At 47.4% G+C, this 13712-nt stretch overlaps 1 long non-coding RNA gene across 1 annotated transcript; it reads left to right on the top strand.

Moving 5' to 3' along the window:
• Positions 1-12323: 12323 nt before the first annotated feature.
• Positions 12324-13062, top strand: LOC144135459 (uncharacterized). Its single transcript, XR_013315506.1, has 3 exons — positions 12324-12639; positions 12713-12847; positions 12990-13062. It is a non-coding gene; the product is annotated as an uncharacterized LOC144135459 (long non-coding RNA).
• Positions 13063-13712: the final 650 nt, after the last annotated feature.

Genomic DNA, 13712 nt, shown 5'->3' with positions numbered 1-13712 from the left:
CTTACATGTGCAACAGTCTCGGAAAAAATGTTTGAATATTAAAATTGTAATGTACTGTTATAGATACATTGAAGGTAATGCATGGTGAAGCTTCGCTGGGTGTCCCCGTTCCGGTCGCACTAAGGGGAAACTCAGGTTGGCCTGCGTCGACAGATTACCGCGTTCTGATGACAAGTACACTACTTTCATTCAAAACGGAGCTTTTATAAGCTATAAATGAAAAATAAATTAATTGCAGGTGGCGCCGGCAGTTTCCGCAGCCGAACAGCAGTGCGCCGACGTTGTGTTTTTCGCGCAGGCCGCCGAAGCTAGGCTGCACCACTATACACTTCTAAGCGGTGATTACGGGGTACTTTTCGATCTTGATGCCATAATTTTGAATTGAATGGAAGGAAAATTCTAGTTCGAAAGCTCTCATACGGCCACCAGCATCGACCCAGAATCTTGCCACCGTTCGTACACTATCTTGTGCCGCTGCCTAGCAACGCGAGTTACTAGCCGAGCTTACCCGGGTTGCTCCGGTGAGCTGGGGTAAGTTCGGAGGAGCGTCGCGCCAGCTGCGCGAGAGGTTGTTCGGGAAGAGCAGCATGGGTCGCACAGTATACCTACGGGTGGCTGTGACAGGAACTGCCACCCGCCATTGCAGTTGGCGCATCGCTTAACCGCGGCGCCACTGCGCTGGTTGTGGCACGAGGACTCGCCGCCATCTATGAAGGTTAAGTAGAGAGAACGACCACTTCTACACACATAGGCATTAACCCACTAAAGATATCGCGTAATACCCTTAGGGCGGAGCGTAAGTGTCCCCTCCAGTTGTAGAATGAACACCTGCTTTCGCACGTCCACTCGGTTTGACTATGTTAAACCCCTACCGATTTTTAGAAATTCTATTTCTTCAGCAATAATGCGTGCTTGCTGCGGAACAAACATCGACAGAGCCAGGAACATCCAGTCGCTATTACTAATAAAAATAATGAGATCAAGTTGCGCTCGGATTTCATTCAAAAAAAAATTGGCGATGGTTGAGCTCTGGTTAAACCTGGAGTTACGCGATAGCTACAGCTGGCCGAGTGGAACTTGGTCACGTGACCAAGCACGTGACGAACCACGTGATCAGCAACAGCGCCGCACAACCGGCAGCCGCTCCGCACCACGTGACGAACCACGTGACAGCGTGGAGGCGCCACCACCACCACGGCTCCGCCACGCTGAAGGCTCGAAATGCCACCGTAATGTAGCTATCGCTACAAAAAAGTCGCCATTGACCGCCTCCCCACAATGCCACAACGTGACTCACAGCCTTAACCTCCCATCCTCCCCCTCCCCCACGTCTTTCACATCGCAGCTTTCGTTCTTTTGACCCCCGCCTCCCCTCCATACTTACAGGCTAGCTACTGCCCCCAGTCACCCCTGATGAAAGAGTCGAGCCGGCTTCTAAACGTTGGGTTTGAAATTAAGTTTTTTGGTTGGAGATGTGCAGTTTATTATAAGTTTTCATGTAACAAACTCTTTAGTGAGCGGGAACAGGAGGTTTGATAATAACACGCATAGTTTGCACGTGGGCGCCACCATTCCGAGCACTTTGCCTTTCCCTGTTCCTTTGGCTGTCAAAAAAGAAAGTTCGCCGGTATTAGCATTTGAAAAGACAAATGACGCAGCCATTATGACATATCTTGTTCATGAATACGCCAACTTTCTTGGACAGTGTATGGATGATTCGTCAACCATTGATCAGGTATGGGCATGTTTTAAGGTTCATGTCAGACATTGTATTGACAATTTCATTCCCACTGTAACAAAATGAACACAGAAAAAGAATCCATGGATAACACGCGATGCTATTCACCTCAAGCGTAAAATCAAACGACTGAGAAAATCAAACAAAATACGCCCGATTCCAAACTACCTTACCCGCCTTCCCTCTCTAACTAACCTATTAAAAAGTAAAATTAAGACGGCTAAACTGACTTATTGTAATACCACACATAATGGGTTTATTAAATCAGCACCCAGAAAATTCTGGAGATACCTTAGTTCCTAACACACAAGCAGCAAGACAAAATCCACCGTAGGAATTGACGCTGATAGCTTTAACACTCACTTTCAGTCAGTGTTCACGCATGACGACTGCCCTGACCTTACCTTCGCATTCGAATATAAGACCACGCTGATAGGTACTGCATCAATATCCAAGGCGGGAGTGCTTATGATGTTGTTAAACGTGGATGATAAGAAATGTGATGGACCAGATGGAATCCCGAACAAATTTCTCAAGCGGTATGCCGAGCCTATAACTAAATACCTCTGCCTGATATATCAAAAATCAATCGACGAGTGTAGCGTTCCTGCTGAGTGGAGAGCAGCGAAAGTAATTCCGGCACATAAAATCAGACAATATTTCATCTGCAGCTAATTATCGACCGATATCACTAACATGTACATGCTGCAAAATACTGGAGCACATCGTTTTGAAATTTCTGACAAATTTTGTTGAAGTCAATAACATACTCCACCGAAAACAACACGGATTTTGTAGTGGCTTGTCAACCGCTACGCAACTAGTAGAAATTATGCATGATTTTGCACTATGCCTCAACAATAGGTCACAAATCGATGCCCTTTTTCCTGGATCTATCGAAGGCTTTTGATCGAGTCTCTCATACTAAACTCCACTTTAAAATTAAAACTATATTTGGTGATGGACCACTGGTACGTTGGATTGATAATTACCTCTCTGACCGTTATCATGTTGTGCAATACGACCACCATGCCTCCAAGTTAGTACCTGTTCTTTCAGGAGTACCGCAAGGTACAGTTTTAGCCCCGCTGTTGTTTCAACTTCTTATTAACGACATATGAAATGAAACTAATGTAAAAATGCGACTATTCGCGGATGACTTCGTGCTATACCAAGCAATAAATAACTCTAATGACCAAAAAAAGCTTAGCAATGCACTAGGAAAAATTGCAGAGCGGTGTAATAAATGGCAGATGGTAATTAATTTCGAAAAAACGGTCTCTATATCCATTACAAGGAAAAAGTGTAAATTAGACTATGTATACTCTTGGAATAACATGAATACCCGTAGTGTGAATGAATATCAATACTTGGGTGTAGTCATCACTTGTGACTTGAACTGGACTAGGCATGTTCAAACATAGCTAGCAAAGCCATGAACAAGTTATTTTTCCTTAAAATGACCCTTCGTCATTCTACATCTGATACAAAACTTCTTGCTTACGCCACTTTTATCCGTCCAGTCTTGGAATACGCTAACATAGCTAGGTTCCCCCCCACTAAAAACAACGTTAAAACACTCGAAATGGTCCCAAGGAAAGCCGCGCGCTTTATCTTCAACTGCTATGGACGCATGCATTCAGCCACAGATATTTTACGCAAGGCTGGGCTTCACACGCTGTCCATCCGTGCCAAATTACACCGTCTAAAGTTTTTGTATTTACTGCTTAATAATGCATTAAAGATGTCTCCCACAGACTGTTCGTATAAACACAACTAGAGGAACACGTCACAAGCATGCACTCACCCTTGAAGAATATTTCTGTCAGAGTAATACTTTCCGATATTCTTTTTTTCCACAAGTTGTCCGAGATTGGAATCGCTTGCATCGATCAGTCACAGCCCAACGCACCATAGACAAATTTATCACCCTCGCTGAGAGCTCTGTGCTTACATTCCTCTCTCCATAACCTTGTTCATAATCTAGTAAGACAGTGTTCCTCTCGGTGTATTTATTGTATTCAAGTGCTATGATCAGTTTTATGACTCGATTGCTTTATTTATGATTGTCATGTGTATTGCATGTTTTGCCTCTATTTTTGACTCTAAAAACGTTTTAGCACCGAACCTATATCTGTATGTTTTGCCCTGTCCTGTAAAAATCCCAAGAAGGGATTGACAGTATTCCGAAATAAATAAATAACTAAATATCTTGAGGCACAGCAGTGTGTGTCATGTGGCCGGAAGCCACAGGCTGCGTGCGGCCGCGTCATTAGCCCGTGCATGGTGAACGCAAACGACAGTCGTAAGCAGTCCGGCGCGCATTGGTAAGTGGCCACTCTTGACGAGACAATAATGTCCGGGGAAGTTTTTCTTTGCGTAATCGAACGGCAGCAGCATTGCCCGACGAATACGGGGTCCTTAATGTCGGCAAAAAAAAAACCTTGCATACCATTCTCTGAAGAAAATTGCTGTAAAGAATAGATGCGTACGTAAAAAGGCTCACACACGCTCGGCAATCAAAATAGAAAAATGCTGTAGAATAATCGTGCCTCCAATATAACGTGAGTGCCGGGAATTCGAGTCTTAGCGAGCTCTGAGGGTTTCGAGCTGTAATTGCTCTAGGATAATGGCGAAAGTACACGACCCAGACTATAAGGTCCAGCTCATTTCTCTTTTTTTTCTATCTCTGGCTGCAGACAGAGTGCGAGCTGGACAAGTACCCATACCTTTTTGCCTTTTCTTTTAGCCCTGCCGTTTACACTAGCAGGCTCCAAAGTCACAGGAACCGCACTGCCTAGCGAACCGCTGAGAGTGGCAAATGTGTTAGTGGCTTCCAGGCGGGCCGCACGCTTCCGGCCCGCTTGCAGCAGTATCATGTTCAGCTGGTCGGTCTATGGTGGCGCGCTGTGCACGCGATTACGCAATCCTGAGGTAGGGAGTAGGAGGCAGAGCAAAACAAAAATTTGAGATCGCTGTTGACGAATAGAAAATACCAAAAGTTTGGTTCGGTTTATGGGAGTATAACATCCAAAGGCGACTCCGGCTATGAGGGACGCCGTAGTGAAGGGCTCCGGAAATTTCGACCACCTGGGGTTCTTTAACTGACATCGCATAGTACACGGGCCTTTAGAACTTCACCTCCATCGAAATTCGACCGCAGCGGTCGGGATCCAACCCGCGTCTTTCGGGTCAGCAGCCGAGTGCCATAACCACCGAGCCACCGCGGCGGGGCAAAGAATGCCAAAAGTGATCCCTAAGGGATGTCAGGTTGAAGTTGAAGTTTATGCATTTTTTTAATGTGGAGAGGAGTGCGAATTAGATGTTATTTGACCACCAGCGCATCAGCAAAAAAGAGAGAAACACGTTCTGGAGCTAGGTGGGCTACGCACGAGTAGCCGCGGAGAGGATCCGTGGAGGCAGCCGATGAGTTCGTCCTGCAAGTAGTTGTTGATCCCTTGTAATTATTTCTTGTGCGTAAGTCTTTTCCAGCACGGCTCCCTCTCCCGAGTCTCCATATGAAGGCCGCAAATTAGAACAGACGGCGACGACAGAAAGACAAAGCCAGTAATTATTTCAGAGCTTCGCTAGAGTCCTTAAGCAATTCCAACTGCTTTGTCTGAACCTCGAATGAACCAGCTAACACAGCCTCAGCCTCTTCTAATGCTGTTTACCGAGCTGGTCGCTTCCACTTATGCGCATTGTTGATTCCTCCCCCGTTTCAAAAGCGTCCCCGTTTCAAAGGGGACGCTCTTCCACCCATTCCATCCAGCCCGAGTCAGCCGGTGCGCCGTCTGCGGTGCCGTCTGCTGCAGGGCGTGGCTTACTTTCGCGCGCTTGCCACGGCATTTGAGGTCTGCTTTTTCAGGTAATCCCCTCTAGACTATATAGTTTCAACTACTGCATTAGGGAGCAAACGTAGCGCATGCGGCAGCATGTCGGTCTGCGCGAGAATCTTACGCGATTCGGCGAAACATCCAGCGGATAGAACGCCTGTTGGGGGTATGTCCGGCTTCACAAAACACATTTTTCGTGGCGTTTTACAAAGATTGCGCCGAAATGGCGTACCATACCTTGTCACACACTTCTTCAAAACACTCGCCAGCTGCTAACAGCCGCCCTCCATGAGGGCTCTGTGAAACGAGAAAAAATATTCCTGAAAGTTTCTTTTTTTTTAACGTGCGTTGCTATAAGTAGCTCTCCCGTTCTATACCCCCAGATGGGAGTCACTCCTATGTGCAGGTGTTTTAAATATACATGGCCTTCAACATGACTCTTCATACTTTTAGAACCTGTTCTAGGATGAATTTGGTTGCTCTTCACGAAGGAACGACATCATAAGTGCACTGTGAGATCAGAAAACTGGTTGTAAACATAAATTGGCTTCCATGTATTATAATAGGCACAAAGCCTACTTTTCAGCCCCCCCCCCCCCCCCCCCCCACCCCCAAGATTTCCCTCAGTCGTTCGAGCCGGCGACAGCAGCGTCACCATATATTGCTTACGTCACAGATAGGTGTTGGTCTACAGACTGGGAGCGAAGCAGTCCAAAGGTCCCACTTCTAACATTGCGGATTTTGTTGACATCGTTGGAGCCAGTTGCTTCACGGTCGCCGACCATCCTGCAAGGAAAGACATCTCATATTCTCCGCCCACAGTAACTATGACACCCACAATTGCCTAACTTTCGACTTTGGAGCAGTTAAGAATTGGACCAGAGCAGTTCAGATTAGATCACTTCACGGCCTCGAGCCGGCACAATAGCCCGGACCGGGCCGTAGAATACGCTCTTTTGCCGGACCTTGGCGGGCCCGGGCTATAAGTTGTGGGAACGGGCACTACTCGGGACCGTATATGGAGGGCCTGTGACCGGCTTTTGATTCATTATTGCTGAGTTAAGTACACTGGACGCGTTCGACACGGACGAAAGATTGCCATGGTGTGGGCTGAGACAAAAGGTTACTCAACCCTGTCAACTTGCTTTTTTGGTCTCTGCTATAGCTACACTTCTCTCACGCGAGAAAAACTACAAACACTTGTATTTTTTTTCCTGCTGCCTTGAACACAACGCGAATCTCGGCGCTAAAATTTATCGAGAGAGTGCTTCGTTGATGCGGAATGCGAGGCTTAGCTACGACATTTTGTACACACAGTTTAATCAGCGTCACCTACAGTGCCATGCGCAAACATCTTCGGGCGCACACGCCTAGCCACGCTGAACGACACAAGAAAAGTTGCATGACATTTTTCAATGATCGAAGAAATGCAGCGAAATATTTCTCTCGAAGGTTGTGCAGCACTAAATTCAGCCGATGGCTACACTACTGTGGCGTTCTTAGCAGAGCGTTGTAACGTCTAGCGCACACCTCATTTGCACGAGTTCATTTGCCTGCTAAAGTACAGAGCATTACTGGTCTCACCTGTTTCATCTATATAAGCGAGCACACGCTGCCGGTTCTATCAAAAGCGCTAAGCGTCTGCAAGGTTTCGTGTGTCCGCCCGCGACTCAACATTTGAAGTGTAATAGAAACCGCTCGAGAACGCCGCTCATTCGACTGCTGGACGGGCAGCGGTTCGGTGGCAGACCGTCCGATTCTGTCGTTATTTTGCGAAAACAGATCTGTAGGCTAGATAAACGCCACTGGGGAAAAATGCGTTGTTTTTGCTACTTCGAGTGTCTTAATTAACACATACTACGCAATATACAGGAGTTTTTGATTTTCGCCTTCATTGAAGCGCGGCAAGTGCAGCCATGAATTTAACCCGCGAAATCCCATTCATTAAAAACAAATGGAATTCTTAGGACGTTAAGATTTTTAAACATTCTGGTGGTAAAAAAAATGATTAAAAATCTAGAAGTAACTAAAAATAGTTTCATACGCTTTTATGAAACCATTTTTATATGGATCTCGGAACTTCGGAGCCGTGCTATCAGACAAATTACTCTTTCAAATTCGAAAGCGGGCGAACCCGCCTCACCTTCTCTTCTTTTTGTGCTTACCGAACCAATATCTGGGCCGGACCCGGGCTGAACCTCACGCTGAGCTTAACAGGCCGTGCCGGGCTCAGTAGAGCGATTATTTAGACTGACATGACCGGGCCCGGGCTTGTAGCCGCCGGCTTGGCTCGGGAAAAACTCCGGCCTGAGAATCAGGCTTGTTTTATGGTTTATGGGGGATTTAACGTCCCAAACCGACTCAGGCTATGAGGGACGCCGTAGTGAAGGGCTCCGGAAATTTCGACCACCTCGGGTTCGTTTACGTGCACTGAAATCGCACAGCACACGGGCCTCAAGAATTTCGCCTCCATCGAAATTCGACCGCCGCGGCCGGGATCAAACCCGCGTCTTTCGGGCCGGCAGCCGAGCGCCATAACCACTCAGCCACCGCGGCGGCTAGAATCAGGCTTGTGCAGCGCTCTATGCATCAGATACCTTGTGCCATTCTGGAGACGTTTGGGGCACCCAAGTGGCTGGGCGTCTCAGCGCTGGCATGCACGAGGTATTTTTCGGACTTCTACAGAGCTTAGTCACCAGACTTATTTTTTGACATACCCTACGATCCCTTACGAGCATTACATGGAGGCGAGGTGGAGGGGCTAATGCCAGACATGAAGAAAAACGATGATAAACAATAAATAGGTTTATGGGTGTTTAACGTCCCAAAGCGACTCGGGCTATGAGGGACTTCCTAGTGAAGGGCTCCGGAAATTTCGACCACCCAGGGTTCTTAAACGTGCACTGACATCGCACACTGCACGGGTCTCTAGAATTTTGCCTCCATCGAAATGCTACCGCCGCGACCGGGATCTAACCCACGCCTTTCGGTTCAGCAGCTGAGCGCCATAGCCGCTGAGCGACCGCGGCGTGTAAACAACAAATAATAAACAATAAAGAAAAGAAGCAATGCGGCGGATGTGTCACCTTGCAAGAAAGGTTGCAATTTGTGAATAAATTCATCGCAGCTGTGTACGGATGCGATGCTATTGGAAGGTTTGTTCCAGTGAGAGAGAGAAAAAGCGGTGAATGACGAAATTAGTAGTACGAGTGAATACGGTCTGTGCTTCGAAGTTGCGGCCGATATCAGATAAGCAGGCCTGATATGGGCGGCCGAGAACGACGACGGTGCATTGCGACACGTGTGGAAACACAGCAATAGAGAAAGCAATCTTCGTTTTTGCCCACATCGCAGCTGTAAAATGTGGGGTTTAACGTCCTCTACAGTTACACATGGGCTCTGAGGAACGCCGTATTAGCGGGCTTCAGATTCATTTCGGCATACTGGGGTTATTTGCCGGGCGCTGACATCGCACAGCACAAGGGCCTTTTTATTTCGCCTGAATTTACATACGGCCGCCTCGGCCGGGATAGAACCTGCGACACTCCATGGGATCAGCAGCCGGACGCGAAAGCCACTGAGCCATCGCGGCGGGTGCATCAGCAGGCGTCAGCGGAGTGAAGACTTACTGGTTTTATTATGCATCGCATTATACTTGGCTCATTGTGGCAAAACCCCGCCTCCATAAGGAACTCGTAGCCAAAACGCGGCACGCAAATAACGTCATCACCCCTCGTGGAGCAATACGCCACTGGCGTCCCCGTCGCCACGTACCTCAAAGCGCGATTGAGGTGTCCGCTGACCCAGAGAGCCAGTTGCATTCCCTCTCGTATTTACACATCATAATAATTGCTAATGTGCCCCACAATTTCTTTAGTGCGGAAGCGTTATTTGTCTCCTACCCCGCAAAATCCCGCTGTTTGCGTGGAGCCTTTGATAGAGTCACGAAAGGAAAGGAGAGGCGCTTAACGGGCTCCCTTGGACAGTGGACATCTCAATCGTGCTTTGAGGTACGTGGGGGTGTTATCCACCTGAAAAAAAAAACCGTGCTTTCGCGCAATACTCCGTGCTGAGCAATGCTAAACATCCCGCCAATATTTTTACGATACTGCCTTCCTTGTTGTGTAAAGATTTGGCTGTCATGCTGGTGGCATAGGGAGTACGGGCAGGGCATTATTTTCGTTGTATATTTTTACCGCCCACCCTGATGAAGGTCGTACTGTGTGCACGGGCTGTGACACTGTTATCTTCTTTTTTTATTAGTTCCACCGTAGTGTTTGTCATGCTGAGTTACTTTTTTTGCCCCGAATTTGACATCTGTTTTAAGCTTCGCCGTGAACGCTGACGTGTAAACCATTGCAGTCTCTGCATTGTTTTCTTTCCGTCTTTTCTTCGTATTTCTTTCTCATCCCAGGCATTTTTGGAGCAGGCAAGAGAAGAGGCATTATTTCGGCAGTTGCGAGCATGCTGCCTTTCCTTTTTCGTTGTATGTCATTCTGTCTTTCCAAGCTAAACGATAACCAGTTGGCTATCTTCATTTTATTAAAGTATTTGTGCGCACTATATAAAATTTCAGATAAAAGACAGTGTGAAAAATAAGTAGCATTTCAGTGAGAACGAAAAGCTATTAGCTTCTGACAACCTTTTCTTTTCATTCTTCTTTCAGCGGTGCCTTTGTATGCGTGTGTGCATGCATGTTTTTGTTCCTGTAGAAAGCAATGCAATTAAAATCCGAACTATTTGGAGTCTCACTTTCATTCCTGTTGTCAGAGGGTTCAGAGGCCGATAAAATTGCTTCGCTTTTTTGTCTTTATTTCCTGCTGAGTGTAAAAAAAATCAGCGGAGCATAGCTCACAGGGACAATACAATGACGTAGAAAGCGACAGCGGAAACAGACTGCGCTGTGTTTCAAAAACCGGTGAGGTTAGCCAGCCCGGTCGGCCCAGGCATTTATTCAGGTTTCTAGCTCAGAGCATTTTAAACTTATTGGACGCCGCGGTGGCTGAGTGGTTATGGCGCTCGGCTGCTAACCCGAAAGACGCGGGTTTGATCCCGGCCGCGGCGGTCGAATTACGATGGAGGCGAAATTCCAGAGGCCCGTGTACTGTGCGATGTCAGTGCGCATTAAAGAACCCCATGTGGTCGACATTTCCGGAGCCCTTCACTACGGTGTCCCTCAAATCCTGAGTCGCTTTGGGACGTTAAAACCCCTAAAACCATGCCATTTTAACCTTACTGTAGCGTGAGCTACACTGGCCGAGGTTGAGGAGTTCCGCGTGGCTCCTGGAGAGCCGTGCTGCGCATGCGCGAGGAGCAGTGACATCACACGGCGCACAGTTGGCGCGCCGGAGCCACCGCCTCGGCGCGTGCCTCGCTGGTCATAGCTGCGTCATAGCCGCGCCAGACGCAATGGCGCCGGTGCGTGCCCAGCTGTGCCCCTCCGTTGCACAGTAGCCAAGTCTCACGCTACGCCGGGGCTGCTTGATAGCGCCTCTCATTCTGTGCGCATGCGCAGAGGTATCAGTGGGGGTATAGCGCAGAGGTATAGCGGGGCATTTGCCAGTGTGGTATTCTCCTTTTCACTGTTTACAAACACGCGCCTCTGGCGCTCATTGGCTGCTCCCACTAAACTTCCGGCGAAGAACTTCCGGCAGTGTTTTTCAGGCGGCGCGATACGGAGACCCCGACTATCCGTGCGTGTTTTGAGGCTGTGCTTACGTTCATTGTGCGTCGCTTGTACAAAAATAATGTCAAGTGATTATTTTAAGAAGCTGGACACTGAGGCGCAAGTGCGGTACCGCGCGAAACTTTCGTTCAGAGGCGAGGAGCTGCCTGACGCTCTCGACGACGACGTTGTCCGGTTTGCCTTTACATCGGGCCCACGAAATCTGCCGCCTGTGACAGCAGCAGATATTTATTTGTATCTTGTGGAAGGCGTGTGTTTTTACACGAACGAACAGTTTAAGTCTTACAAACTTGAAGATGCGTACAACGCATTCATATGCGGGAAGGTGAAGCAAGTGAAATCTTTCAAGGCGGGAGCGCACGGCGACTGTGGAAGCCAGTCAAACGCTTTCGAAGTCTTACAAGGCGTGGTGCATCGTGAAGGAGGATAGAACCGTCGAAAGTGCGCATTGCACTTGCATGGCCGGGTACGTAGGCGAATCATAAGAGCTACAATGCCATGAGCCTTTACCTTGCCTTATTTTTCATTTTTATGAATCAAACCACAAAGAATGGAGACTTTCCCGTTTTCGAAAATTCTGTACTAGTTGCGTTACAGCGCAGAAAAGCGCTACTGTTCGCCTAACTATGCGCGTGTAATGAAATGTTTGCCTACTGCCGTAATTCGTCATTGTAAACTTTGTTTCCTGTGCTAACAGCCGCCCGAGCGCGGCTTTATCGCTTTGCTCGCCGCATGCAGATTTGTCCAGAATTATCTCGTTTTGTTTGTGACACGCTGCCGCATCTGGGCTGTTCTAGATTGTACTTGTCATTTGTAACATGTTATCTGTAACTTTCCATACTGTCTTTAAATTCAACTCGGCCCAGTGCTGTCAGTAGTCTATTTCGAGGATCGCCGAGAGCGCTTGTGATCACCGACGCATATTATTCATTCGTGGGGCGCAACTCAGCCCAATAATCTGTTTGTTCAGGCAGCTGTTATTGGTCTCCATGCATGTCTGCTTTATTAAAGCCACTACTTTGCGACAATATTCATGTCATAGTTAGCCAGATCATTTGTCGATGCTTGACTGCATGATGTTGCATTCATCCTAATCGAGTTGCCTTGTGGATGACAAAAGTCGTCAAATCTCACCCTCCAGCATTCTTTTGTACAAGGCATTTAAACTTTTTCAAGGGCCACACTTCTCACCAATAATTACAGTTGTTTGTGAACTTTTTATTTCTCATGTTTCCTACTTATTTTTAAGCCTTGGGGAATGCTGCACACACGTGGCTGCACTCTTGTTTAGAGTTGAGGCAACTGCGCAGTATGGCCTGAATGACCCGTCCCCAACTGATGTTGCATGTAAATGGATTGAGGCATCAAAGGGAAGCACAGTAAGTCTTTGTTTTCATTCTGCCATGAACAGAGTTGTGAGCAAAATTGTAATTGACACTGAACTTTCCACAGGCAGCACCAGTCTCGGAGATTGAATTTTTTAAGCCCAAAATAGGCCGTGCACCACCCCAAGTCAGCGAGGCACCAGACTACTCAGTACCAGTGCTCACGGATGAGCAAGTGTCAAGGTTTCTTCATCAAGTGAAGGTAAGGATTTCTCATTAAATAAATTTTGATACATACGTAGAGAAAGGACACACACAAAAAATGCTCACTGTTTGTGCAACTGTAAAGAACCAGATCCACTGACATTGCAAATAGGGCACTAATTCCAATACTGTTTTTTCAGGAAATTGCACCAAACACTTTGATCCTGACTTCAATCTCTGACAGCGAGGACACAGATTCTGCCCCTGAGACAGCTGTCCTGGAACCTGTACGAGTGGGCAGATGCAAGCAACTCTCTGCGAAACCGCCCCTTGCTGAAATATACCAAGACCTCGACACAGACGAGGGAAAAAAAGTGGAACTGACAGCTGCATGCTGTAGTGAAATTGAGGAAGCTACTCGAGGCCAAGCAAGGTCACCAAGATGGTTACAAGAACGTCGAGGGAGGATCACTGCCTCTGTAATGCACCGTGTCGCAGCATGCAGCACAGGTGCAGCAGGCCTTGTTGCGGAGATTATGGGATACGTGAAGACGCCTCAAGTTTCCAACCTGCGGTGGGGCTCCGAAACAGAGAAGAAAGCTGTGCAGGCATTTTTAGAAACGGAGTCTCAAAAACATGTGGACTTCAGTCTTCGAGACTGTGGTCTTTTTATTGCAAGGAGCATGCCTTTTATTGGAGCATCTCCAGATGCACTAGTGTCTTGTTCATGCTGTCCAAAATCAGTACTAGAAGTGAAATGCCCTGCAACTATGAAAGATGCTTCACTGACGAAGGGCTTAACTAAACTGGCATATCTGAATGAAGACTTGCAGCTCAAGCATAACCATGCCTATTACACACAAATTCAGGCTCAAATGGCTCTAACTGGGCTGTGTCAGGCATATTTTGTGGTATTTACAAGT

Source organism: Amblyomma americanum, chromosome 1 (genome assembly GCF_052857255.1).
Source record: "Amblyomma americanum isolate KBUSLIRL-KWMA chromosome 1, ASM5285725v1, whole genome shotgun sequence".
NCBI classification, from domain to species: Eukaryota; Metazoa; Arthropoda; class Arachnida; order Ixodida; family Ixodidae; genus Amblyomma; species Amblyomma americanum.
Note: the sequence above shows the minus strand (reverse complement) of the source record. Positions and strands in the feature narration are given on the sequence as shown.